Genomic DNA, 27,952 nt, shown 5'->3' with positions numbered 1-27,952 from the left:
GTGGTGTAAACTACCATTTATTATGATCACAGATTTTGTGAGTCAGGAACTCAGACAGGGCACAGCGGGGCGACTCACCTCAGTGGGGCAGCTTGAAGCCTGGAGCTAGAATCATTTGAAACGTCGCTCACTCGCCCACCCACAGGCCTGGTGGTTGCTGCTGGGAAGATTCAAGGAGCTAAGGTTTCTCTAACCTCTCTCTCCTTATGGTCTCTCTATCTGGTCTCTCCAGTAGGGCAGCTTCAGGGTAGGTGGACTTCTTACATGTCAGCTCAGGACTCCAGGGTATAGGTCTGGAGAGAGAGAGAGCCAGATGGAAACCATGGTGACTTTTACGACCTAGCCTCAAAAGTTATGTAGCATCAATCCACCCCATTCTATTGCTCAAGGAGTTCAAAGTTCTGCCCAAGTTCAAGGGGAGGGAATACAGACTCCATTTCTTGATGGAGGAGTGTCAACATTATATTACATTGTAAGGAGAATATGTGTCATGTGATATGAACTGGTTCATGCTCCATCCTGGACATTCACCATCTCTCTATAGGGCCTGTGGGGTTTCCAGGAGGTGAAGGCAAAGAAATATAAAGTAGGCCTGCCCTACAGCTGACACCTCTGTCAGTCTGCCTCCATATAGCAAGATGCCCGCTCTCAAACTGGTTTGTCCCCAGTGGAGCTTGGAGGGGTTCTTAATAATTTATGGAGAAAGTTCCTTCAGGTTCTTGCCTCGGAGAAAGGGATGCAGATTTCTGTAGCTCAAGAGAGCTCAGGCTGAAGTCAAACCCAGAGGAAGCCCTGGTGCTTGGGGACTGGAGTCTTCTGTCTTTCAGTTGTTGCCACAGATTGGAGTGGTTGTTAAGAGGCCAAAAAATGAATCAACAGGCTGATGCTGCCCGTGCAGGAATTTTTAGAGTTTATGAAGCACTTCAAGCTACATGTTTTATTGACAGATCATTTTAAACAAGCATTCGAAGTTCATTTCAGCTCACTAAGCAAGCAATCCGTTACTGGAAACACACAGAGATGAGAGGAAGAGGAAGCTGCCAGGTAGAGGAAGCTGAGTGGTGGTGGGGCTGGAGTGGTGAGGGTGGGGCTGGAGCCCGGGAGGGGTGAGGCCGGTGGCCAAGGCAGGGAGCTGTCCCAGTGTGCTTTTAGGAGGCGGGCGCAGAACGTGACCGTGCTTCCCATGGGGAGCAGAGAGCAGAAATGCAAACAGATTACACCGAAGTCAAAACAGTGATGCTAGAGAGAAAAGGCTGTATGTCTTGAAGAGGAAAAGGAATGTCTCTTTTTTTACTATTATTTAAATTCAATTAGCCAACATACAGTACATCATTAGTAGAGTTTAGTAATTCATCAGTTGCATATAACACCCAGTGCTCATCATATCACGTGCCTTCCTAATGGACATCACTCAGTCATCCCATCCCCCTACCCCCTCCCCTCCAGCAATTCTGTTTGTTTCCTAGAGTTAAGAGTGTCTCATGGTTTGGGGCGCCTGGGTGGCTCAGCCGTTAAGCGTCTGCCTTCGGCTCAGGTCATGATCCCAGGGTCCTGGGATCGAGCCCCGCATCGGGCTCCCTGCTCCATAGGAAGCCTGTGTCTCCCTCTCCCACTCCCCTGCTTGTGTTTCCTCTCTCGTTGTGTCTTTTTCTGTCAAATAAATAAAATCTTAAAAAAAAAAAATAGTGTCTCATGGTTTGTTTCCCTCTGATTTCTTCTCAGTTTTCCCTCCCTTCCCCTATGATCCTCTGCACTGTTCCTTACATTCCACATATGAGTGAAACCATATGATAATTGTCTTTCTCTGACTGACTTAATTTGCTCAGCATAATACCCTCCAGTTCCATCCACTTCAATGTAAATGGTAAGATCTCATTCTTTTTGATAGCTGAGTAATATTCCATGGTGTGTGTGTGTGTGTGTGTGTGTGTGTGTGTGTGTGTGTGTATCTCACATCTTCTTTATCCATTCATCTGTCAATGGACATCTAGACTCTCTTTCCATAGTTTGGCTATTGTGGACACTGCTGCTATAAACATTGGGATGCATGTGCCCCTTCAGATCACTACAGTTGTATCTTTGGGGAAATACCTAGTAGTGCAATTGCTGGGTTGTAGGTTAGCTCTATTTTTAACTTCTTGAGGAACCTCCATACTGTTTTCCAGAGTGGCTGTACCAGGTTGCATTCCCACCAAAAGTGTAAGAGGGTTCCCCTTTCTCCACATCCTTGCCAACATTTGTTGTTTCCTGACTTGTTAAATTTAGCCGTTCTGACTGGTGTGTATCTCATTGTGGTTTTGATTTGTATTTCCCTGATGCCAAGTGATGTTGAGCATTTTTTCATGTGTCTGTTGGCCATTTGTATGTCTTCTTTGGAGAAGTGTCTGTTCATGTCTTCTGCCCATTTCCTGACTGGATTATTTGTTTTTTGGGTGTTGAATTTGGTAAGTTCTTTATAGATCTTGGATACTAGCCCTTTATCTGATATGTCATTTGCAAATATCTTCTCCCATTCAGTAGGTTGCCTTTTAGTTTCGTTGACTGTTTCCTTTGCTGTGCAAAAGCTTTTTATCTTGATGAAGTCCCAATAGTTCATTTTTGCTTTTGTTTCCCTTGCCTTTGGAGATGCGTCTAGCCAGAAGTTGCCGCAGGCGAGGTTGAAGAGGTTGCTGCCTGTGTTCTCCTCAAGGATTCTGATGGATTCCTGTCTCACATTTAGATCTTTCATCCATTTTGAGTTTATCTTTGTGTATGGTATAAGAAAATGGTACAGTTTCATTCTTCTGCATGTGGCTGTCCAATTTTCCCAATACCATTTGTTGAAGAGACTTTTTTTCACTGGATATTCTTTCCTGCTTTGTCAAAGATTAGTTGACCATAGAGTTGAGGGTCCATTTCTGGGTTCGCTATTCTGTTTCATTGATCAATGTGTCTGTTTTTGTGCCAAAGGAATGTTGAAAAAGAAAACCAAAGCTGGTGGCATCACAATTCTGGACTTCAAGCTATGTTACAAAGCTGCAATCATCAAGACAGTAAGGAGTGTCTCTTTCATCAGCATTCCTTTAAACACGATAAACCCCAACCCCTTTTACTACAACTTAAGCATTGCTGCAGTGAAACCAATATCACCAAAAGTCAGATACCAGTGACAAGGAAGTTTTCCATGTCACGTGCGTAACGATATTGAAAAACAAGAAGCAAGCAGTATAGAGGGAGAGTGAACTCCTAAAGGTAAAAATGCTAAACAAATCAACTTGATCTGGCAGACCTAATTAGTCTCAAGGGAGATTGATGCTTGGGTTTGGCTAAACGGGATGGTAAGCCATGTCCAGGAGGTCCTGGAAACAATATTTGGCTCAAAAGTAATGGGCATTGTTTAGGATGTGTTGAATAGCAGGTCTTCCTAAATTAGGACCTAACCTCAATATGTGCAGAGAATTTGAAAGTAAGTATAATTTTAAGATTGGCAGAGCTAGTCTACTATGGAAGGCCTGACGAATCTCACCGAAGGGGGAGAGTCAAAGGCTAGAGCCCTGGGAATAAAGCCCTAAAACAGGAAGATCAAGTAAACCTAAGAGTGTTCTAGTTAGAGCTGCCATAGATGAGAGTCCAGGGTCACCCAGAGTCTGATCTGGAGGAGAGTGTTTCCCTGGACCACCAGGTTGGGGTGTAGGCCCTCACACACTTGGGTATCATCAAAAAGTGACAACAATCCTTTTCAGTCAGGATGGCTGATACCAAGGAACTCAAAAGAACAGGAGTGACGCCCCCTCAGGGACAGCAAGAGACACTGGGGGATAGGTGACCACTGAGAGTGCTGTAGAAGACAGGCTTGCCTCCAGCCAGAAAGGAAGCTAAGGAGGGTTAAGTGGTTGTCTGGGTAGGGGTGGTTCATCCCATTATTGTGATCTCAAGCTGAGATGGCCTAAGATCCATGGACTATATTATGTGATATGTATATATTATTTGCTGATTTGTATAAATACACAAAAAGCTGATACACATAAGTCTGTGTAATTTCTTTCTGAGTGTAGGGGAGGCCCTTGGCAACAATGTGCTTGCAACACTCAGCTCTAGCTGCAGGGAGAGAGACAGTGGCTCAGTGTCTTGAGTATATCATCCTGCACATCCCATTGGAAGACTGCAGCGTTTTGATCTTTAAGGTCTGGCCTGAAAAAAGTCAGCATCAGTGTGAGAAATCCAAGGTTTCCAAGTGTCTCTCCCTCATCTTCAACTTTTAAGAACTAGATTATAAAAATTAAATACTCTTTTTTGTTGAACAAGCCTCTCCCTTAAATATTCTAATTTGGTTGATTTCATTTGAGTGTTCCTGATTGACTTTCTATTTAAACCATCCATATTTTCTTTTTCTTGAAGGTTTTATTTATTTATTTCAGAGAGTGAGAGAGAGAGCGAGTGAGGGGAGGGGGAGGAGCAGAGGGAGAGGGACAAGCAGACTCCGTGCTGAGTGTGGAGCCCTACTTGGGGCTTGATCTTGTGGCCCCGAGATCATGACCTGAGCCAAAATCAACTGACTGAGCCACCCAAGTGCCCCTAAACCATCCATATTTGCTTTTTAAATATGAAAGAGACTTTTGATGGCTGAGAAACTTCTAAGATCCTATTCCCATAGAATGCTCCAAAGAAGGCATTAGTGAGGATAAAGAAACACCAGTGGGGTAGGTTTTCATTTAGCTTGGATCCTGTGGGAAAAGTTAACTGTCCCCAGAAAGCAACCCTGGGCTCTGGGCCAGGCAATAGGTACTGGAGGAGAAGATGACCCATCTGCTGGAGTTAGTCAGCACCTGGCTCTAGACTCTCAAAGATGATTCTTAACGAGGTTCTGTTCTGAAGACTGAAAAATAAAGGTCACCTTGGCACTGGGGAGAGTTTAGAGAGAGGATATAGGGCTCAGGAATAAACAAAGGAGGGGCACCTCGGTGACTCTTGGTTTCCACTCAGTTCATGATCTCAGTGGAGCCCCAAGTCCAGCTCTGAGCTCAGTGGGGAGTCTGCTTGAGATCCTTTCCCTCTGTCCCTCTCCCCACTTGCGCTCATGCTTTCCCTCTTAATTCAATCAATCAATCAATCTTAAAAGAAAAGGAATACAGGGATGCCTGGGTGGCTCAGTCAGCATCTGACTCTGGCTCAGGTCATGATCTCAGGGTCCTGGGATTGAGCCCCGTGTTGGGCTCCCTGCTCAGTGAGGAGTCTGCTTCTCCCTCTGCCCTTCCCCCTACCAGTGCTCATTCTCACTTTGTCTCTCAAATAAATAAATAATAATTTTTTTTTAAAAAGGAATAAACAAAGGAATTATAGGTAGTTTTTCCATGGTCAAGTGTAGGGATGCTCTTTTTGTTAAAAAGTATTTTCATAAATTCCCACAAAAAGGTAATACCCAGTTATATCTGTAGTGGGTTTTTTTTTTCCTTAAGATTTTATTTATTTATTTGACAGAGAAAGACACAGCGAGAGAGGGAACACAAGCAGGGGGAGTGGGAGGGGGAGAAGCAGGCTTCCCGCGGAGCAGGGAGCCCGATGCGGGGCTCGATCCCAGGACCCCGGGATCATGACCTGAGCAGAAGGCAGACGCTTAATGACTGAGCCACCCAGGTGCCCTAAGAAACACTTTTTAAATTATTATTAATAGAAACACTTTGACAAACAACCTCCTCGGTGAAATTTTTCCCACATTCATCATGATTTCCTCAGGATAACTTTCTAGAAGAGGAATAGCTGAAGGTGCATTTAAAACAATGTCTTATGCTCTTCAGGCAACTTGTGTCCATTCCCATTTCTATTAGCAGCTCATGTAAGAGGGTCTGTGCTCCCCGCTCTCGCACCATGGGTGGCCTTCTGCCTAAAATTGACAGCTTGATGGTGGAAACTCCCCGTCTCCCTTTCATATGAACATATACTTCTTCAGTTTTTGGAGGTTGATCTTCACTTGGGTCGGTCTTCACTTTGCAGTTATATTTTCATATACGCCCTACACTATTTCCTCAGGAAAATTCTTAGAAGTGGAATTGCAGAGTCAAAGGAAATACCCTCTTTTTACGGCTTTTATTCTGGTGCCAAGTTGCCCTCCAAGAAGGTTGTGCCAAACTACATTTCCTCAGGTAGAGTAGGGGAATACTCATTTCCCCACACCCTAACCAACACCCGGTATTACTGCTGCTATTATTATTTTGTATTTACAAATTTCATTATGCAATATGTCAGGAGCAGGGGTGGGCTATCAGGGAGCAGATGTCAGCCATGGCAGGGTGCAGGCTCCTGGGGGTCACACATCTACCCTTTAGTTGCTTAATCATGGGGGTGTGAAGCAGGGTGCCAGGGCAGCCAGAGGGGTGGGGGAACTCAGGGGCTCTGGGCAGCACCTCTTTATTAACGAGTCTGGAGGTATTATGCTGCATGAATAGAGAGTATGGCTTTAGCGGAAACACCTGCTGCATATCCATCCTGGTCACGGCTCTAAAGTGCATCTCTTTCATTATTTATGAAGTGGAATGTTTGCCATTTATTGACCATTCGCATGTTTTTCTTTTGTCAGTTACATTTTTTGCTCCCTTTCTAGTTTTTTCTTACTGATTGGTATAAACATTTTGTAGATGGATTGCCATATATATTGAAAATATTTTCTCCAGTTTGTTATGTAACTTTTAATTTTAGCTAAGGGTTTTTTTCCCCTATGAGGAGATTTTTAAATATTTTATTTTTTTAAAGATTTTATTTATTTATTTGAGGGAGAGAAAGTGAGTGAGAGGGAGAGGGAGAGAGAGAGAGAATCTGAAGCGGACTCTGGACTGAGCACAGAGCCCTATGCAGGGCTTGATCCCACAACTGTGAGATCCCGACCGAAACTGAAACAGACAGAGTTGGATGCTCAACTGACTGAGCCACCCAGGCGCCTGAGATTTTTAAAGATTTTATTTATTTGAGAAAGAGCAAGAGAGAGAGGGCGAGGGCACGAGTTGGGGGAGAAACAAAGGGGGAGGGAAATGGAGAGAATCTGGAACCCAGTGTGGGGCTTGATTCTGCGACTGGGAGATTATGATCTGAGCCGAAATCCAGAGTCAGACTCTTAACCCACTGAGCCACTCAGGTGCATTTAAATATTTTAGATGTTAGTCATATTTAATTGGTCTTTTTCTTCTTATGGTTTTTGCCTTGGTATCATGTTAACAAAGCTTTACTTTTCACCAAGATAAAAGTATATTTACTTTCTACTTCATAAATTCATTTTCTACATCTAAATCTTTGTCTGTGATTTATGTTGACATATGGTATAAGGTACGGGTATAGTTCTTCTCTCTGCCCCTAAAGGTTTATCCAGGTGCCTCATACCATTTACTGGAGATGATTTACAATCACATATCTAATTTTTGTATGAATTTGGGCCTGTTTCTGGACTTTCTATCCTGCGTTGCCAATTTGTTGGTCTGTTTCTCTACCATACCGCATTGTGTTTGATCTTGTACTTTTGTAGCCTATTTTAATATCTGATAAGGTGAATACTAAACAAATTGCATTTTCAAATATTTCTTTGCTATTTTACCTCTGTTGTCTTCCGGCTGAACCTCCAAATCATGATGTCAAGTTTCAAGGAAATTCTATGTGCATTTCAACTGGTATCAAAACAAACTTACAAACTATTTGAAAGGAATCAATGCCGCATCATTAATTTGACAACAGAGTTTTTGAAAACCCAAACAAAATATTTTGTTACATTCCAAATTTAATGATTCTTTGAAGTCACTTTTCTCCATGGATAGCAATCCCAGGGGTAGGCTCCCTCCCTCTCCCCATCCCCAGTGTAAGCGATCGGGAAATATATTATCTTACATATTTGGAAGTTCTGAGGTCAAACACACTTCAGGGCTCGTTGATTCAGCCCCCCAACAATGTCATCAAGGTCCCAGCTTGTGTCCATCTTTCTGCTCCCGCCATCCGGACTCTCCCGGCTTCCTCTTCAGGCTGCTGGCAGCGGGGTGAAATAGTTCCAGTACTGCATCCAGACGCAGCAAGTCCAGAGAGAAAGGGGCTGTCTCTCAATCTTTTTCTTAGGAAGGAGGAATTTTCTGAGAAGCTTCATGCTTTTTTCCCCCCTTCTTCATTGCAAAAATGGGGTCACCAGCCCCATCTGAAACCAATCTCTACTGGGGGATGGAGGCCACCATAATTGTTTAAGGCTGAGCAGAACATACCCTGAAGGTGGCGGTGGTGCTGGTTGTTCATAATTGGAGATCTTGGACCTTGAGGTCTAAGAAGATAAGCGTGAGGGGCAGTATAGAAGACCTGCCTGCCTATTAAGCTGCCTAATTTAGTTAAACTCTCAGTTTTATTGAGTTAATATTACTGGAAATTAAAAAATGTCTTTTGACTGATGTATATTCATCATCTCCTGGATAATTCCTCACAACAGGTAACACCTGATCACCCCAATCTCTCCTAGCTTTGGACATTCTAGTCTATTCCGAGGGACTATTTAACCGAGCTACTTTAAATGTGGCAGGAAAAGTTTTTCCTGTGTCACAGAAAAAAAGTTTTTCTGTGACACAGCTTTTCTGTGTCAGTGCTTTATCACGATGTGGTCATTTTTCAAAGGTCTTTTGATTGGTATTTAGGGATACAGACCTAAGTTAAAAGAGTGAATGGCACTAAAAATGCAAATGTTCAACTGAAGTAAGAGTCAGGTGAACAAACACTTCTAAGCATTGGGTAATTTCCCATGTGCACGGCAAATAAAGGCAGCATTCTAATTTATTTCTCTGCTTGGTAGCTGGTTAGGTTTCTTTTGACATTGACAGTAAGATGATATCTTGATTTCCACAACATTGAAATGTGAAAAATCCTGTGTGTTAGAACGGAGCCAGAAGAATAGAACGGTGGCTTATATACTATGTCGGGTCACAGAATCAAACTGAAAGTCCATCCTGATAATAACTGACTGAAACTGACAGGAGGCAATTCAAGAGGGTGAGATGTTAAGTCACACAGTGTATTAAAAAATAATCAGTATGATGTGGGGGATCACTCTTCACAACAGTACACTTGAAAAAGATGTGAAGGACTTTGATGACATCAAGTTGAACGTGAGCTATATAACATACTGGATAGTAGCTGGATAACATTTTCAGATACTAATTATTTTTACCCTGTATATTCCCCCTACCCATTTGTACACTTAAGCAAGTAGTTTCCAGAAAGCCTAATCTTTTAGGAGAACTCGATCTGAGGAGCTCAAAGGGAGGAGGGTAATTCAGGGCAGAGTCAGGGAAGATTGGTATCCTCCCCCAAGCGAGAGATTTTTCCAGACTGACAGGGGGTGGAAGAAGTAGAGAGCAGTTGGACCCCAGAGAACAGCTGGACTCCACGCGCATGGACCCTCCAGAAAGGATCACTTACCGTTGTGTGGCATGGTCTCAGCGTGGAGTCCCTGGGTCCAGACAGCCATGGGAACAGGAGGCAGTGATCCTTTCAGGGGAACCTGTGGGAACAGACAGCTGAAGACCAATGGGTCCCTCTACTCTTAGGTCGGTGATATCCTGGAGCTGACTACATGATATCCTGGAACTCTGACATAACACACCGAGAACACACCAAGGATAACCAAGTTACATTTTCGGCCATGCTGTTGGGAAGGGGGCATGGAATCAGAAACCAAGTCATAAAAGATCAAGAGGGGGTACTTCTTGCACCCTTGAGCTTGGCCACTGAGATACCCACAGCTCATAATCTTGGGCTGAATGGACAGTGGCAGTGCACGTCCTGTGTGCTGGGACCCTGCATTTCATTCCAGGGTTCTAAGTACACAAGCCAAAGGCAGTTCTTTCCTACTCTAGGGCATGCTCAAGATGTCCTCCCCCACCTCGGTCTCCCCCACCTTGGTCTCCCCTCTGCCGGGATGTGGCTCATGGGTAAAGAACTCACAGGGCCTTCTTGCTGGGGCCTGGCCTCTCTTTGGAGGAGGCTTGTTCTTCTCTTGTGGGGTCTGTGTGAGAAGACGCTCCAGCAGCTTCTGCCTGCCTGGGAAGCTGGAAACGCCCGAGGTGGATCGGATTTACTCTGACCTTCCACTCTGAGCCCTCTCTGTCTCTGGAAAGGACTGAGTTTAAGTGTGGGCCTTGGAATAAGGGCCCAGGAGGCAGCTTCCGTTTGGTTTTAAGACAGGCCCTCAGGCTCACAGCTGGAGGCTCATAGCTGCACACACTTCAGTCCAGCTCAGCAGGAGACCAACTGGAGCTTGGGGCAAAAGTGTGACTGAATAAGGTGATTTGAGGGAGGCTGACAGAGTGGTGTGTTCTTGGTAAGGGGGAAGACCACTGTCTCCACAGCCTAGCAAGCCTGTTTCACTACTATAATGTCTAGGAGAGACCAGTCCCAAGATGGAAATTCACCTTCCCTCAAACATAGGAAGACCAATCCCATCAGCCTGCATTCCTGTTTCTGGCAGGCTCCACCCGAAATCTGAGACTCCCAGGGCATCACCACCCAGAAAACGTACCTCTGCGAGGTGGCTCTCTATATTCCCAATCTGGCCAATCTTCTCCCTGTCTCTGCCCCCAGTCCTCCTACTAAGCCTTCTAGAACTCTTGATCTGTCACCAGAAAAACTGCTTGTGACTGCAACCTGTGCTCTGAACGGAACTTGACCTTGCTTCAGGAAAACCTGGCTGTCTCCCGAGGACAGTGTCCTTTGTGCACCTTTCTTAAGGCCCACCACGGTGCGGAAGCTGGGTAGGGACCCTCCTTGCTCCTCATGCCACTCCCAGGCAGTTTCTCCTTCCTTCCTCAAAACCCTGCAGTTGCGGTGAAGCATGTGCCGTCAGACTCTAATCACAGGCTAGCCCTCTTTCTTAAAGTCACTGACCCACCTTCAGTCATTCCCCCTTCTTCACTGGGATTTGAGTGGTTAGCTCACCGTCTGTCTCTCCACTACTGCTCACATTAAGCATCGTTGGTGACTTCAAGCAGCCCATCTGATCTCATCTCCTTCCCCCCTCTGCCCTCTAACAAACTGGCCTCATTGTTATCTTCAAAATCAAGCTAGTTCCTCCCTAAGGGTCTTTGCATGGGCTGTTTCTCTATGTGTAACACACTTGCCTCATATAGTCTCATGTCTCTCCCTCACTGCGTTCTGATCTTAAGAATTAACTTTTAAGTGAGATCTTCTTTGCCCATCCTATCGAAGATAGCCACCCATCCCCATGGCTTTACAGCCCCTAATCCTGCTTTATTTTTTTCTCTCATAGCACTTACATTTGTATACAACATTATATATTTGTTGTTTGTTTGTTTGTTTGTTTGTTTTTGCCTGTTTCCTCTACTGGAATGTAGTAAGCTCATGAGAGAGAGCAGGGGCTTTTCCTGTCTTATCATTGTATCTCCAGTGCTTACGCAGGAACTGCACATAGAAGGTACTCAATAAACCTATTTCGAATGACTACTTGAATTAAAGAGAAGGATTTTCCTGGCATGTTCCTGTGCATAGTTCTTTAAGAACCTGTGATAGAAGTGAATGGCCCTGGTTCTTGGTAAATAGTAAGATGGTAAATACCATCTCATGGTAACTAGCAAGGTGAAGGTGAAGGGTTAGCCCGATCTGACTGAAGTAACTGAAGGTGCATCTTCAGAAATGACTTAGGAAGGACAGGCTATGGTCTTTAAATATTAAGAAATATCACGTGAAAGAGGGATTCGTTTCATTCATCATTGCTCTAAAGCTCTACTCTGCACAATTTTAAAAATTGTTCATCTGTATCAGTAAAATATTTTCAGCATCTTTTTAGTAAATGCATCCTTATTTACAAATTGCATGCATATTAATCAAGGATGACGACAAGTTAACCCAAATTTTCTCTCTTGGGAAGAACGAAAGCCCACTTCTGACGGTAGACAACCCGCTGGGTCCCTGGGAATTCTTCCTGCACCTGATGGCAATTGGCTCTTGTTGCAGTTCCCCATGGGGGACCCCTACAGTCCTGTCCCCAATCCTGTCTTGGACGTCCTCCCTCCTTCCTTCTGCACGTGGCCTTATCACTGAGGGTCACCTGAGCACATGTCTTCCTAGGACCTGAAAGCACCTCCCGAACATTACTATAGGAGGAAACACTCTTGAATGCTGAGAGCCCTCCAGCAGTGGAGTGTGCCGGCCTCTCAGGAAGTGTGTATAGTCTAATCACTGAGCTTGCTCAGGTGGCATGGCTTCCTGGAAATTTGCTTTTCCTGGAAATTTGGACTAGACCTATGTTTCTCAAAGAATGCTGTCCGCAGCCGAATCAGCTATGCGTGTGAGGGCGCCTTTGTGGAGGGGCTGTTAGAAATGCAGATCTCTGGGCCTCTCCCAGACCGCCTGCATCAGTGTATCTTGGGGAAGGATCTAGGAATCAGCAAGTTGGAGTTGAAGCCTGGCTGGATAAAACCTACTGGGATGTCCACCCCCACTCTAGAAGTCCCTGATTCAACTTCTAATGCCGTTTACTAGCTGGGACCAGCTGGAAGCCCTGGAGCATGTTAGCTAACTATTTGAGCCTCTGTTCTGTCATTTTTTTTTTTTTTTTTTAAGATTTATTTATTTGAGAGAGTGAGCACACATGAGCGAGGGGAAGGGCAGAGGGAGAGGGAGAGAAGCAGACTCCCCGCTGAGCAGGGAGCCTGACTCCGGGCTCAATCTCACAATCCCGAGATCACTGTCCTGAGATCATGACCTGAGCCAAAATCAAGAGTCAGACGCTTAACCGAGGGCACCACCCAAGCGTCCCTGTTTTGTCATCTCTGAAAGAGAGGTTAAGCTGTAGTCTCTCTTAGCTCTGGAGTCGCACGCCTTTCTTTTTAAAATGTTTCATTTTATTAAAATTTTTATTTTACAAATTGAGATGAAATTGACATATAACATTGTTTTAGTCTTAGGTGTACAACATAATGATTTGACATATGTGTCTCATGAGATGATTATTGGAATAAGCTCAGTGAACACCCATCACCACACATAGTTGCAAGTTTTTCTTTCTTGCGAGGAAAGCTTTTAAGATCTACTCTCTCAGCAACTTTCCAACGCACACCACAGTACTGTTAACTAGAGTCATCATGCTGTGCATGACATCTCTGGGACCGTGCCTCTGTTTTCCACCTTGTCTCTCTTTATTTGAAGCTTTGCTTATAGCTGGGTACACTTGAGCATGTTTAAAAACGTTTTGTTGCAGTGAAATAAAATATAGTAAGTGCTCAATAAATTTTTGTTGATTGATAGCTTGGTTTAGGGTTAGTCAAAGGAGACCATTCAAAGCAGGAGGAAAGCCACATCTTAAAAGCCCGGAGCTTCCCAAACTTTGGCTCGCTTCAGAACTTCACATGAAAGCTGTTATTTAAGTTGTGCTTCTGAAGTGGGCTGGAGGGAGGGGCCATGACTTGCCATCACAGGACAGCTGCGGGCCCGTCAACGCTCTGTTAGCCAGACCTGTTGCCTGAAAGAGCTTTTCCCTGTGTGGCTTTATCAAAGGCCGCGGGCCAGCAGCTAGCCACACAGAGCTGTTCCTGTGTGGGCACAGAGACACCTCGTCAGGCTGCCCCTCGGAGGAGCCACAGGGCTGGCTTCCATCCCCTACGCAGGGAGGAAGATGCAGGAGGAGAAAGGGGCCTGTGGTGTTTGTCCAGGTCCCACAAGCAGCAGGCAAGACCCGTAATATTCACGGTCACACCTGGGGATGTGGAAGCTGGTGTCTTTGGCTGCAGTGTCTCCATCTACTTTGTGTTTAAGACGACACTTAGGAAAGAGGAGAGCTGCATTTCTGAGTCAGGGACGTTGTATGTGGCTGGGAGTCTGAGGGAGGCTCCTGTGTGCGGGGACCGACATGACTCCTGTCTGCCAAAGACAGCTGTCCGGCAGGCCAGATTGCCTGCTTGGGCACCTGGGCTCTCTTCTCAGTCTTGCCTTCTTTGCTGGAGAGTCGGCATTCAAGAATTCAAGACCATCCGGGTGAGCTGTTTCTGCTGATGGGGAGGACCCCAGTAGAGTGACTCAGGGACTCTCACCCCTTGCTGTCAGGATCTGGCCTCACACAAGCCAGACTCAAGAGTCCTCAAGTGCCCCCCCGACTTGGGCCCCTTTGTTGTTCTTCTCTGAGGCCCCTGCCTACAGAGATAAACTTCCAAGACTCCCCAGAGACGCGAGGACTGGATGACATCCCAAATGTCTTTTTTCCAAACATGTTCCCCCCCAGGGAAGAGAATTTGCATTAACTCAGCACCTACTATGTGTGAGGCACCCATTATGTGTTTTACACTAATGCTCTCCAAAGTGGGGTGTGAGATCCCTGAGGATGACCCTCTGGGGAGCAGGAAGAACATACCAGAACCTCTATTTATATTTATTTTCTGATCTAAAAAATAGGAAAGAGATTAAGATCACTTGTATTTAATGGAAACTAGCTGCTTTATGCCCGGCACATGAGGCATCTTGAGGTTAGAATGGGGGTTACAACCACTCCGAAGGCTGACGGTGACATCCTCGGGTTTTCATTTGTTCATTTCTAGCATATTGAGACAAACCGCAACGAACCTGCCTGTATTTAGGGATTTCAGAATAATCCTCACCAGTGGCAAAGCTTGGAGTTGGACCATGTTGACCTGACCCCTACTCATTTTAGCAGGTGAGAGAAAAGTGTCAGGGAGTAACCAGTTTCATGTTGGTACAGGCTCCCTTAGGGGGCCTGCGTGAAGAATGGAGAAGGCCAAGGTGGGTGGTGAGACCAGTTTTGCCTGGGACAGTAAGGGTTTCACCAAAGGGGAAATGTTTTAGATGGCTCGAAAACATGTTCTTAAATTTGGCTGCCTATCAGAAACATTCAGAGAGGTTAAAAGAAAAAAAAAAAAAAGGCTGATTCCTGGACTCCTCCCCAAACCCATCAGGTCAGTGTCTCAGTGGGGAATACTGAGAACCCCCTGTGTTTGCCCCAACAGCTTCCCTGTGGTCAGACACCCTGGCAAGGCTGGCAGGACAGGCCTGGGAGCCGGGTCAGCCCCGGGGGCCTCCACTTCCATCCAGCTGCTCCTGCCCTCTGCAACCCTCTTCCTTGGGGCTGGGCTTGGGGCCTTCCAAATGGAAGGCCAGGTTCCTCCCTGCTACTCTGAGCACGTAACTGGGTCCAGAGACCAAGGTCCCAATGACCGGGCAGGAGCCTCCCAACTCCATGATCTATGCCGCACCGACTCACTTACTGCCATCTGCCCGTGGACTATGCATCCAGAAAAGATTTCTTTGTTAAAACACACAACGGTGAGCCTGCTTTGGCCCCAGGCTTCTGTGTCATAACTCTTTTTTTTTTATTGGAGCAAAAAGAAGTAGCACATTATTGTTCTTCAGCTCCATGTTTTCTCATGGATCAAGAGAGCAACAAGCACTTTGTGTGAACAGAAAAGCCTGCTTTGTTGTCTGAGGACAGGGAGGTGAGAGAGCTGGGGAGGACCTTCACAGGCCATAAAAGAGACACACCACACGCTTGAGGCGCCTGGGCGGAGGGCTTGGGAATGGGTGGGAAGAAATCATTTGCACCTATTCACTGGCTCATCAGGGTTTCGCACATTTCACTAGTAAAAGTGACCTTGGCAGGTCTGTGTCAAGGTTCTCCGGCAGAGCCTTGCTACTGGGAGGGTGATTCTGGGACAGCTTTATGCAACGATGATGTTACTGCAAAACGGAATGAGTTGATCAAGCTGTTGAGGGTGCTTCGGTGTTTTAAGATACCTCGGTGCTAAGGATATGACAATTAGTAGTGTGCTTTCCACCTGTCATCTCTTCCCCATGACCTGCGAGGGGACAAGGTGGCTGTTGACTTCGCAGTGACAGAGGAGGCCACTAAGGCTCAGAGAACCTGAGCTCCCACAGCAGAGCCAAGTTCAATTCCTGATGCTTGTGTTTTACTTGACTCCACTGATGTCAGAAACCATGCAGTATTGGAAGTATTTCCCTACGTTATTGGCTTTCACAGGTCTGTATTTTTACACACTGGATAGTCTTCAAGAGAACGTGAGGTTGATTCAACTGATAAGTTAGCACAGCCTCCTAAGATGTGTACATGACTTTGAGAAACATTCCTCATGAACATAATTAAAATTTTCAACAGCACAGAAATGAATAAACAAGTCAGCTAGGTCTCTTCTCTTTCTACCTCTTACTAGATAAATGCTCTTATTAGAACACCGATTCTCAAAGTTTAGGGAGCATGATCACCTGGAGGGCTTGTAAACCAGATTGCTGGGCCTCACCCCTGGAGATTCTGATTCAGCTGGTCTGGGTGGGGCCTGAGAATTTTGTTTCTATTAAACTTCCTAATGATGCTGATGCTGCTGGTACAGGGACCTCACTTTAAGAATCACTGTTTTATAGTGTTTTTATTTTTCCTATGTGTACCTCTATAGCTCTGCATGTATATAAACCCAGTTTTTTAAAAGGAACCCATTTACTTACTCTTTTGAAATTTGTTTTTATTTAACAAAATATCCTAGACATCATTCCAACTCTGTAGATTAAGATCTACATCATTCTTTTTATTTTATTTATTTTATTTTTAAAGATTTTATTTATTTGACAGAGAGAGACAGCAAGAGAGTGAACACAAGCAGGGGGAGTGGGAGAGGGAGAAGCAGGCTCCCCACTGAGCAGGGAGCCCGAAGTGGGGCTCGATCCCAGGACCCTGGGATCATCACCTGAGCCGAAGGCAGATGCTTAACGACTGAGCCACCCAGGCACCCCTTATTTTATTTTTTTTAAGTAGGCTCTACACCCAGTGTGGAGCCCAAGCAGGGCTTGAAATGGACCCTGAGATCAAGACCTGAGCTGAAATTAAGAGTCAGATGCTTAACTGACTGAGCCACCCAGGGCACCTCTATGTTGTTATTTTAATTTGCATGTCTCTATTAGTGAAGTTGGGCATATGTTATTGGCCAGCTGTATTTCTTTTTCTGTAATATGCTTGCTTATATCCTTTGCCTGTTTTTCAGGGAAAGGGAATTCAGAATGGCAGAAAAATTCATGGCAATTTCTTTACTGTGTTGGGCATAGATTGGGCTCCTGACACCTTGCTGAAGCATTTTGGAGGTGCCACCGAAGAGAAACAGGAAACAACTCAACACCAAAAACACCCCCAAATAATCCAACTAAAAAAATGGGTGGAGGACCTGAATAAACATTTTGCCAAAGAAGACAAGCAGACGGCCAACAGACACACGAAAGCTGCTCAACATCACTCATCATCAGGGAAATGCACATCACAACCACAGTGAGAGATCATCTTCCACCTGTCAGAATAGCTAAAGTCAAAAAGACAGGAAATAAGCATTGGTGAGACGGTGGAGAAAAAGGAATCCTCCTACACTGTTGGTGGGAATACAAACTGGTGCAGCCACTGTGAAAACAGTATGGAGTTTCCTCAAAAAACTGAAAATAGAATTACCCTGTGATCCAGCAATTGCACTACTAGGTATTTGCCTAAAGAAAATGAAAACACTAATTTGAAAAGATATATGCATTCCCTATGTTTATTGCAGCATTATTTACAATAGCCAAGATATGGAAGCAACTTGTGTCCGTACATACATGAATGGGTAAAGAAGATGTGGTGTACATACACACACACGAATATTACTCTGCCATAAAAATAATGAGATATTACTGTTTGTGACAACATGGATCAATCTGGAGGTTATAATGCTAAGTGAAATAAGTCAGAGAAAGACAAATACCATATGATCTCACTTAAACGTGGAATTTAAGAAACAAAACAAACAAAGAAAAAAAGAGACAAACAGGGGCGCCTGGGTGGCTCGGTCGTTAAGCGTCTGCCTTCGGCTCAGGTCATGATCCCAGGGTCCTGGGATCGAGCCCTGCATCGGGCTCCTTGCTCAGTGAGGAGCCTGCTTCTCCCTCTCCCACTCCCCCTGCTTGTGTTCCCTCTCTCTCTCTGACAAATAAATAAATAAAAATCTTAAAAAAAGAAAAAAGAGACAAACAAAAACCAGACTCTTAAACAAAGGAAACTGGTAGTTGCCAGAGGGGAGGTGGGGGGTGGGGAAGAGGGTGACATAGATAAAAGGCATTAAGAGGCACAAAATTCCAGTTACATAATCAATAAGTCACAGCGATGAAAAGTCCAGCATAGGGAACATAGTAACACTGTAATACTGTTGTTTGGTGACACATGGTGACTACCCTTACTGTGGTGAGCCCTAACTAATACTTGGAATTGTTGAATCATGTTGTACACCTGAAACTAATCCAACACTGTATGTTACTTGTACTTCAATAAAAATAAAATTCAATTAAGAAAAAAGGAGAAACAGGAAACAAGCCACAGAAATGAGCAACCCTGATTAGAGGAGTGAGTTTAGAAGAGCAAAATGAACAGAGATTGTTGAGGCCAGAGAACGAGCCTGAAGGGGCAATGAAAAGGAAAAAGCCTTAAATTTCTGAGTGGTGAGTCTTTCGAGAAGGGTGGTTGACACGTACGTACTCCTTCTGCCAGAATGTGCCCCAACCCGAATTTCCATAGGTGGGCTTCATTCAGTTTAAGGAAGTTCCTTCTCATTGTAAGTGCCAGTCCTTGTCTCCGTTTCTATTCTCAGCGACATTTCAACTCAATGGGAGATAGTTTTGATGCTGGCCCTCTCACACTTCAAATTGTGGAGTATGATCTTCCAAGTACCTCTATGTTCCTTTTTTTTTTTTTTTTTTAAGCTAGAGAAATGTAAAATACAGTGGTCAGGTCAGCCTGATTTCATTTAATGAAAAGTTTGGGGCTCTTTGTATTGTAGTGTTTGGAACCGTTCTTCCGCCTTCCCCAGGAGCATGTGGTCTCAGTACTTTTCAGGGCTCATTTATGGAGCTATGTCCTCTGCCTGGACGTTGACTCTGGCACCCGAGTTAATATGACAGCAGCTCAGCCCAGCAGCGGAGAGGTCCCCTCTCGCCAAGGACCTGAGCAAGTGTTTTGCATTCAGGGAGTTTCCATGATGGCATATAACCCAAACATCAGCCCTCCTTGGGTGTGTTCTCGGTCTCTGCTTCACTGCAACAGTCTTGACTCTGATCTCATTACTGGGCTCTTAGCTTATTCCTCAGAAAGCATCCTCTTGTACCCAAAGCAGGAGTGAACAATGCAGTAAGAGGAAGGTGCTGTCAAGGCTGTGGGAGCCCCCGACTTCCGTCTCCTATGAACAGACTTAGAGTCCAAGGTAGAAAACGTAGGCACTGCCAACTCCTTCCAACTCCTCACTCCCACATTCCCCCAGTGGCTAGATCCTACCAAATCTTTAAGATCTATGATCCGCTTCTTCATCTTTGTTATCCCTGGTTTAGTCTAGGTCCTTTCTTCCTTTCCTGAGTGAATGCATCGGTCTGCCGGCTTCCTCCAGTCACATCCTTCTCCCATCCATTTAGTCATATAATCATTCAGTTATTCATTCATTCATATGATGTTCTGTGAGAACTGACTTGTCTCTGTGCCAAACACATTCAAGGAATGCCACAAGGCTGTGAGTTATTAGTTACAAAGAAGACATCCAGGCTATCAGCCCTCTTGGTTCAAAGGAGTTGGGGGACTTTCCAGGGTGGGGTTTCACAGGCAGATGAACTTGAGGTGGGCCTTGAAGCATGTGTAGGTAATGTGGAAAATTCAATGAGTCATCTGCCTACCAGTTAGTCCCCATTATTTCTTGCTGCAGTGGTGTGATTTGTTCACCTCTATGCCCAGCAAGGCTGCTTCTGACTTCATTTAGGTCACTTTTAGTTGGGTCTTCAGTTATTAGGAGCCCAAACTATTGTGCAGGTGGGATGTAGCCCAGTGCAGGTGGGATGGCTTTTTTTTTTTTTAAACTTTTTTTTTTTAAAGATTTTATTTATTTATTTGAGAGAGAATGAAAGATAGAGAGCACGAGAGGGAAGAGGGTCAGAGGGAGAAGCAGACTCCCTGCTGAGCAGGGAGCCCGATGTGGGACTCGATCCCGGGACTCCAGGATCATGACCTGAGCCGAAGGCAGTCGCTTAACCAACTGAGCCACCCAGGCGCCCTGGGATGGCTCTTTCCTGGCTTGCAGTAATGGGGTCACAGAAGGTGCCATTTGTTTCTCTGATTTCCCCAAGGTCAAGCCCGTAGGCTGGCTTGAGGGAGAAGACGAGGGTCAGGAGCTGGTGCGTGGGTCAGGGAGCTTCTCTTTCATTCTTATCTTAAGCCAGAGAGTGCCCAGCACATCCAGAAATCATGAGCACCCAAGCTGGGAAGGCATCTTGGCCATCAGCTAGGTCAGAGGTCAGGCAGGTGATGTAAATGAGTGAAACAGACCCCTGTTCGCATAATAAACATGTAGGAATAGGCTTCATTTTATGAGGAAAGTTGCTCTCTAGAATTTTTCCTGATGCAGATGGACCTCCTGGTTGTTCATTTTTCTTATGGGAATGGAAAAAGAAAAACCGTTCTTATTGAAATATAAACCACCTAATACTCAGCTTTCCCAGGTTGCAGGGACAATAGGCTGTACTAGGAATGTGAACTGGAAACGGAATGACCATAGGTGGCACCAAGTGGTTATTGCCAAATGGGAATCCTGGAGCAGTATGATAGGTCTCCTGATTTCTCAAGAGAAGCCGGAAACATGATTAAAAAATTTTTAATCCCTTTGTTTCTTGCACGTGTGCACTATAGGAACACAGCGGGAAGCAGAGTCTGGTGATAGAGGTATTTGGGGTTAGGAGTGCAGGGGGGTGGGGTGAAGATGCAGGGAGATGGAGCCAGGAGCAGGGGCTTTTGAGGGACAGAAGCTGAATTCTGATCTAGGTGAGAAACAGGCAAATGAGATAAAAAAGAACACTATAGAAAATGCAGAAAAGCATAAAGAAGAAAATGAAAATCACAATCCTGCTATACAAAAAATTAAGAAAGTGAAATTAGAAACCCAGGGGCGCCTGGGTGGCTCAGTCGGTTAAGCGTCTGCCTTCAGCTCAGGTCATGACCCCAGGGTCCTGGGATGAAGCCCCGCGTTGGGCTCCCTACTCGGTGGGGAGCCTGCTTCTCCCCCTTCCTCTGCCGCTTCCCCTGCTGTGCTCTCTCTCTCAAATAAATAAAATCTTTAAAAAAATAAAGCAAGAAAAAAAGCGCGTTAGACTCTTGATTTTGGCTCAGGTTATGATCTCAGGGTCATGGAATCAAGCCCTGTGTTAGGCTCTGCGCTCAGCACAGAGTTTGCCTGAGATTCTCTCTCTCCCTCTGCCTCTGCCCCTACCTCCCCACCCCAACACACGCATTCTCTCTCTCTCTCTAAAAAAGTCCCATGTACAATTGTTGCACCAAAACAATCAAGTATCTAGGAATAAATTTAACTACAGAAAAAGCACTAATTTTTTTTTTTTAAGATTTTATTTATTTGACAGAGAGAGACACCGCGAGAGAGGGAACACAAACAGGGGGAGTGGGAGAGGGAGAAGCAGGCTTCCCTCTTGAGCAGGGAGCCCAATGCGGGGCTCGATCCCAGGACCCTGGGACCATGACCTGAGCAGAAGGCAGACATTTAACAACTGAGCCACCCAGGTGCCCCCAAAGCACTAATTTTTTAACATTTTTCCTTATGGTCTTTTTTATTGCCTCTTACAGTCATCTTTCCTGATGTTAGATTATGATCATTTCCCCCTTACCATTACAATCTCTCTGCAAACTTCCTTTTGAACGCTGATATCTCAGTGCAGTGAGGAGGCAATGGCTCGTGTAACTTTACATATTCAAATTGTGTCTGAATAAAACTCCTTCCCAAGTCTTGGCTGGTTGCTCCGTTCGCTCACTGAAACGTCACCTGTCATGCTCGGGCGGTAGAAGGGCTGCACGCCGTGCTTGGGCAGCGGCTGGCGTGTAGGGAAGGGTAAAAACTGGCAGAGAGAGAAATCTAGGCGGGGGGCGGGGGAGCAAGGCTGAGCCAGTCATGGCAGATCTTTAAGTGGAACTATAATCAAATTTAAATCATGCCCTGAGTGTTAATCCCTTTAGGAACGTTTAATGACATAAACCGTGTGGGTATAAGCCCCACATGCTCCTGGGCTCCTCAGGGGCGCTAGGAGTGGGTGGGAAGCTTCTACATTCGCCTCCCGCTAATATTACTCTCAGATGGCACAGCTAGGTGCAGAAGAAAGGATACAGGCAAATCCATGTCCAGTCCTGAAGGACGAATTGAGGTGCCGGCTGAGCAGCAATTCTTTTTTTTTTTTTTTTAAGATTTTATTTATTTGACAGAGAGAGACACAGCGAGAGAGGGAACACAAACAGGGGGAGTGGGAGAGGGGGAAGCAGGCTTCCCGCGGAGCAGGGAGCCAGATGCGGGGCTCGATCCCAGGACCCTGGGATCATGACCTGAGCCGAAGGCAGACACTTAACGACGGAGCCACCCAGGTGTCCCTGAGCAGCAATTTTTAACAGTTAGCCAGCACTGTGAGCTGCCCCCCACCCCCGCCACCCCAAGCTGTCCCCTCTGGGGCAGGTGCCCCTGGGGCCGCTGGAGGGGAGGGGGCCCAGGGAGGAGGGCCTGCCAGAGTCCCTCAGGAACGAGGTCGTCACATGCCCTTTGAGTCTCATCCTTGTGTCTGTCACCTCTCACTGCCCTCTGGTTTAGGGGTGGGGGGCCCTGGCAGACACACTATACCTGCTTTGTGACTACGTGTGTCTCCCCAAGGGTGTGTTCCCGGTGCCTTGTGCAATGACTGCGGAGTCGCGGGGCCCACGTCGGAATGCCCCTCCTAGGCAGCTGACATGGTGAAACCTGGCTGGCCCAGCCCTCCTGTGAATGCTTGCTCCCCTCATCGCTACCGCGTGCCCTGAGCAGAGACTTGACAGGGTAGCGGAAATGGGTTTCAGAGAGCATTCACAACACACCTGTGTTGAGTGAGATTTTGTTGTGTGCATGTAGCACGATTCCCAGGGATCAATGAGGGTGACACCAACAAAACAAACAGATGTGTAATGTAGATTGTTTGTCTTGCTAATAATAATTAATACGATAGCTATTTATTATTTGCTATGGGCCAGTCTTTGGGCTAAGAGCTTTTATACATTAATTTATACATTTAAGCCTCACAAAACCTCCCTGAGTTAGGTACAGTTATTACCCTCATTTAAAAAAATTGTTCGGGGGCGCCTGGATGGTTCAGTTGGTTCTATCTGACTCTTGATTTCGGCTCAGGTCATGATCTCAGGGTTGTGAGATCGAGCCCTGTGTCCGGCTCTGTGTTCAGCAGGTGCTTCTCTCCCTCTCCCTCCCCTCCCCCCCCCACATTCTCTCTCTCTTTCTCTCAAATAAATACATCTTAAAAAATTGTTCTGAGTTTTTTAATTAAAAACTTTTAAATTAAAAAAATTATTATTAAAGTATAGTTGACATACAGTGCTGTATTAGTTTCAGGAGCACAACATAGTGACTCCAATTCTATACTTTACACAATCTTCACCAAGTTAAGTGTAGCTACCATCTGTCTCCCTACACCATTATTATAATATTATTAACTGTGTCCCCTATCCTGTACTTTTCATCTCTGTCACTTATTTATTTTATGACTGGAAGTTTGTGCAAAATTAGGTGAAGGGGATTAAGAGGTACAAGCTTCCAGTTATAATACCCTCATTTCAATAATGAGGAAACTGAGACCCAGGGAAGTTAAGTAATCTGCCCAAAGTCCACAGTGGTGGGGCCCAGACTTAATCACATGCCCAGGTACTTGACCATGAAAACATGTTCATAGGAATTAACTGTAAAATAAAGAAAATATTGAACTTACATTGCTTATATTGCTTTATTTATCACTGTCTCATATTAAGTTTTTTTTTTGTTTTTTTTGTCTCATATTAAGTTTTAAGGCTGTAAGTTTAAAGGAGAAAAGGAAGACTTTCCTGAGCAAGACAGGAAACCTAGTACATGGGCAGATTTGAGGATTTGCAGAAGTCATGTTTGTAACTCATTTAACATACTTAAAAAACTAGCCAAAAAATTTGCATGTAATTGACTTAGATGACGCCCCTTTTCTGAGTGCAAAATTTGGAAGACAGCTTGTACTTGACTGGAAACTTTGTCCAAAATGAACACAGATAATCAATGGCAGTGTGGATGTTGATTCTAAGAATAGCAGAGAAGAAAACCTGATTCAGATGGAAGAACTGCTAAAGCTTTGTGGTCATTACAATTTGCAAACCCACGAAAGCAAACTGAATTTGCTCCAGAAACTGGAAAAAGAGAAAAAAATAGGTTCACAAGGAAGGCAACAGCTGGCTCTGACAGGTGAGTGACGCCAGCGAAGGGTGAGGCCCATGGTCACCAGGGTCTCCTGATTTTCAGGACGTGTCTGTGCTTGTCCTGCCTGGGGTCCCACCAATCGTGGGGCTCAGTGCTGCTGAGACCTCAAGCGGCTATACGAGCAAATTGAAATCAAAGGAGGAGAAATCATTCATAACAAACATGCTGGATAATTTGTGGCATCAAATTATCGGATCTTGAAAGATCTCTTCTCTATTTCTTTTTTTTTTTTTAGATTTTATTTATTTATTTTAGAGAGAGAGAGAGAGAGAGTGAGGAGAGGGGCAGAGGGAGAGGGAGAGAATCTCAAGCAGACTCCCCACCGACTGCAAGCCCGATGTGGGCTCCATCCCACCACCTCAAGATCACGACCTGAGCTGAAACCAAGAGTCGGACACCCAACTGACAGAGCCACCCAGGCTCCCCAAAGGTCCCTTCTGTATTTCTAAAACTGTCATTCTAAGATACATTTTAAAGTTGACTGCCAAATGATGAAAATTTGAAAACCACCTCAACATGCAAGTGTGCACTAATGTTGCATTTAGGGAGCTTTAAGGTTCATTATTTGATGTAAATTTAAATGGGCTGAACTCAGCAGTCAGATTTAAGCCTGTCTGGGACAATGTCCACAAGTAGGTAAAGGGGGTCCTCCATCGGCACAGTTCAAATGTCAGTTACCATGGTGTATACTGAGTAGCTACCTGAACTACAAACACCCCTGCTAGCTATTTGGTCCACAGATCATTATGTAACAGATGTGCTTCACGATCAGTGACCAATCACGGTACTTCTCTCATTTGCAGCTAGAGGAACCTCGTGAAGGCACGCCTAATGTAAATGGGGAAACTAGTTGTGATGAAATGGATGAATAATGGCCCAAAGGAAGTGATGGTAAAAAAAATTCACAGTAAAGGAAATTGTAGAGAGATTTTACAATGTTGAAAGCACAGCTGATAAAATGGCAGAAGCGGATCCAAACTTAAAAAGAGTATGCCAAGTTGCAATGGTATAGAAAAGATGCTTACTCAGTATCATAAGGTAACAAAAAAGGCAAGTACCGTTCAAACTACTCTCGATTAGTTGTTTACAATGAGATAACACAAATCTCGATGTTTCTGATGTTTTAAATTATAGGGTACTAATACTTATTACAATTATTCATTTTATTTTACACTTATAACTGACGGTAAGAGTTTTTAATATTTTGACAGATCTTTAAAGGTCACAGAACAATCATTTCCCCCATCAATTATTAAGATTACTTTGAATGGCCGTTTCTATGGTCTGACATTACTGTACAAGGCAAGGATTGTCTGTAGCTGGGGACAGTGCCTACTTCAGAGAAAATTAATTTTGATACAACTAGGTAGTTGAGTGTTAAACCATTTTGGAAATAATCTACATATCTCAGTGCTAAAATATTTCTTCTCCCTATTTTTCCTCAAAAAAAAAGTTTTATTATTGTATTTGTTCATTATGCCTATTTAGGAGACCAGACTTTTAGTGAGCATGCAAAATATTAACCGAGAAAAGTATATCTAATTTAGAGTACTCTGTAATAAATGCTGAATTTTGGGAAGATTAAAAAAAAAAAGACAGGAAATCCAGAACCAATTAAGAAAAGAGTAGACAAAATCACCTACACATATAACAGTTTTTTTAAACATGGCAGAAGACACCATAAATAAAGTCAAAAGACATTTTGGGAAAGTATTTGTAATACAAATGACAGAAAAACAGTTAATATCACACAAAAAGATTGTACAGGTTAGGGGTGCCTGGGTGGCTCAGTCAGTTAAGAGGCTGCCTTTGGCCCAGGTCATGATTCCGGGGTCCTGGGATCGAGCCCCACGTCGGGCTCCCTGCTGAGTGGGGAGCCTGCTTCTCCTTCTCCCTCCACCTGCCACTCCCCCTGCTTGTACTCTCTCTCTCTCTCGAATAAAAAATAAAAAATCTTAAAAAAAAAGATTGTACAGGTTATAAGGAAAAGAAAAGCCAATTAAAAATGAATTAAAAATTTGAATAATAATTCAGAGAAGTGTAAATCCAAATGACCAATTATCATATGACAAGACGCTCAATCTTATTGTCAGGAAAATGCAAATTAAAACATCATTGGTATGCTTTTTCATATATCAGACCAGTAAAAGTACAAAAAGTTTTCATATATGGGGTTGATAAGGATGCAGAAAATGAACACTCAATCTATGAAAGAAGTGTGAATTATTGCAATTTATTTGTAAACTGTCCTGGCAATATCTATTAAAATAAAATATACACTATGGTAGACACTGTTAGTTGCCTACCCAATATCCACAGCTTTTTTCTTCCTTTCCAGTAGAATCATAATTTTGTTTATGGAAGCAAGGTGATAAATTGTAATTGATTTAAACCATCAGGACAATACTGTTTTTTCCCAGTTACTCAATTTCCCAGTCTAGCAGTGTCATATAACCCACTTCTGGTCAAGAAAATGTAAAGGAGGGGCTCCTGGGTGGCTCAGTCTTTAAGTGTCTGCCTTCGGCTCAGATCATAATCCCAGGGTCCTGGGTTTGAGCCCCGGATCAGGCTCCCTGCTCCATAGGAAGCCTGCTTCTCCCTCTCCCACTCCCCTTGCTTGTGTTCCCTTTCTCGCTGTGTCTCTCTCTGTCAAATAAATAAATTCCTTAAAAAAAAAAAAAGACAATGTAAAGGAAAGGCTGCTGACAAATCTCTGGAAAGGCCTTTGTTTTACTTTGCTTATATAAGATACAATTATGAAAGTTACTACCTTCCCCCCTTTACCTTGAATATAAACATGACTGATGCCTGGAGTTTGGCAGCCATTTTGTAACCATGAGGAAGCAAGTGTGAGGACAAAATGCTAACACACTTAGGATAGCAGAACAGAAAAACATATGAGAGCTTTGGTTCTTCAATCACTACCCATTACTACTTACCTCCAGACGTTTGTAACCCTTGTTTGTTTAAGCCTCTGTTAGTTTCCATTATTGATCGCCACATATACCTCTAATTGGACACATACATTCCTTTTGACTCAGGCAATTCTGTATGTGACTCCATCCTAGAGAAATGAAAGTACCAGTATGTAGAGATTTATGCAGAATTTATGTATAACATTGTTTTTGGAAGCAAAGAACTGAGAACAAATGGAATGTCTATCAGTAGCCAGATGGCTAACTAAAATGTAGTACATCCATACAATAAATTGTTATATAACCATTAGAAAGAATGACTTAAAAGGAAGTCTATTGAACTTGAGGGATGTTCATGATGAATTATTACATAAAAACAGCAAATTGAATAGTTAATATTTATAGTACAATCCATTATTTGTGGAAAAGATCTCCATATGTGTGTAAATGTTTGTATATTTCTATACAAGCACAGGAAAAAGGGATTAAAAAATGCCTGCAGGAATGAGGGGAGAAACACGTTTGAATGAAACAAGGCTGGTAGAAGAAAATAATCTGCCTTAAATATTTTTTAAAAAGATTTTATTTATTTATTTACGGGCTCCCTGCTCCGCGGGAAGCCTGCTTCTCCCTCTCCCACTCCCCCTGCTTGTGTTCCTTCTCTTGCTGTGTCTCTCTCTGTCAAATAAATAAAATAAAATCTTAAAAAAAAAGATTTTA

The 27,952-nt window shown here is 44.2% G+C and overlaps 1 long non-coding RNA gene and 1 pseudogene across 1 annotated transcript; one reads left to right on the top strand and one right to left on the bottom strand.

The window, feature by feature from the left end:
* Positions 1-209: 209 nt before the first annotated feature.
* Positions 210-27,377, bottom strand: LOC148163533 (uncharacterized). Its single transcript, XR_015768941.1, has 3 exons — positions 27,257-27,377; positions 9,409-9,490; positions 210-293 (listed from the first exon to the last, which is right to left on the bottom strand). It is a non-coding gene; the product is annotated as an uncharacterized LOC148163533 (long non-coding RNA).
* Positions 23,943-24,490, top strand: LOC114218951 (ARL14 effector protein pseudogene; annotated as a pseudogene).
* Positions 27,378-27,952: the final 575 nt, after the last annotated feature.

The sequence above is a fragment of the Eumetopias jubatus genome, unplaced genomic scaffold (assembly GCF_037043125.1).
Source record: "Eumetopias jubatus isolate StellerSeaLion01/CBP00866 unplaced genomic scaffold, mEumJub1_p1.0 scaffold_9, whole genome shotgun sequence".
In the NCBI taxonomy this organism is placed as follows: Eukaryota; Metazoa; Chordata; class Mammalia; order Carnivora; family Otariidae; genus Eumetopias; species Eumetopias jubatus.
Note: the sequence above shows the minus strand (reverse complement) of the source record. Positions and strands in the feature narration are given on the sequence as shown.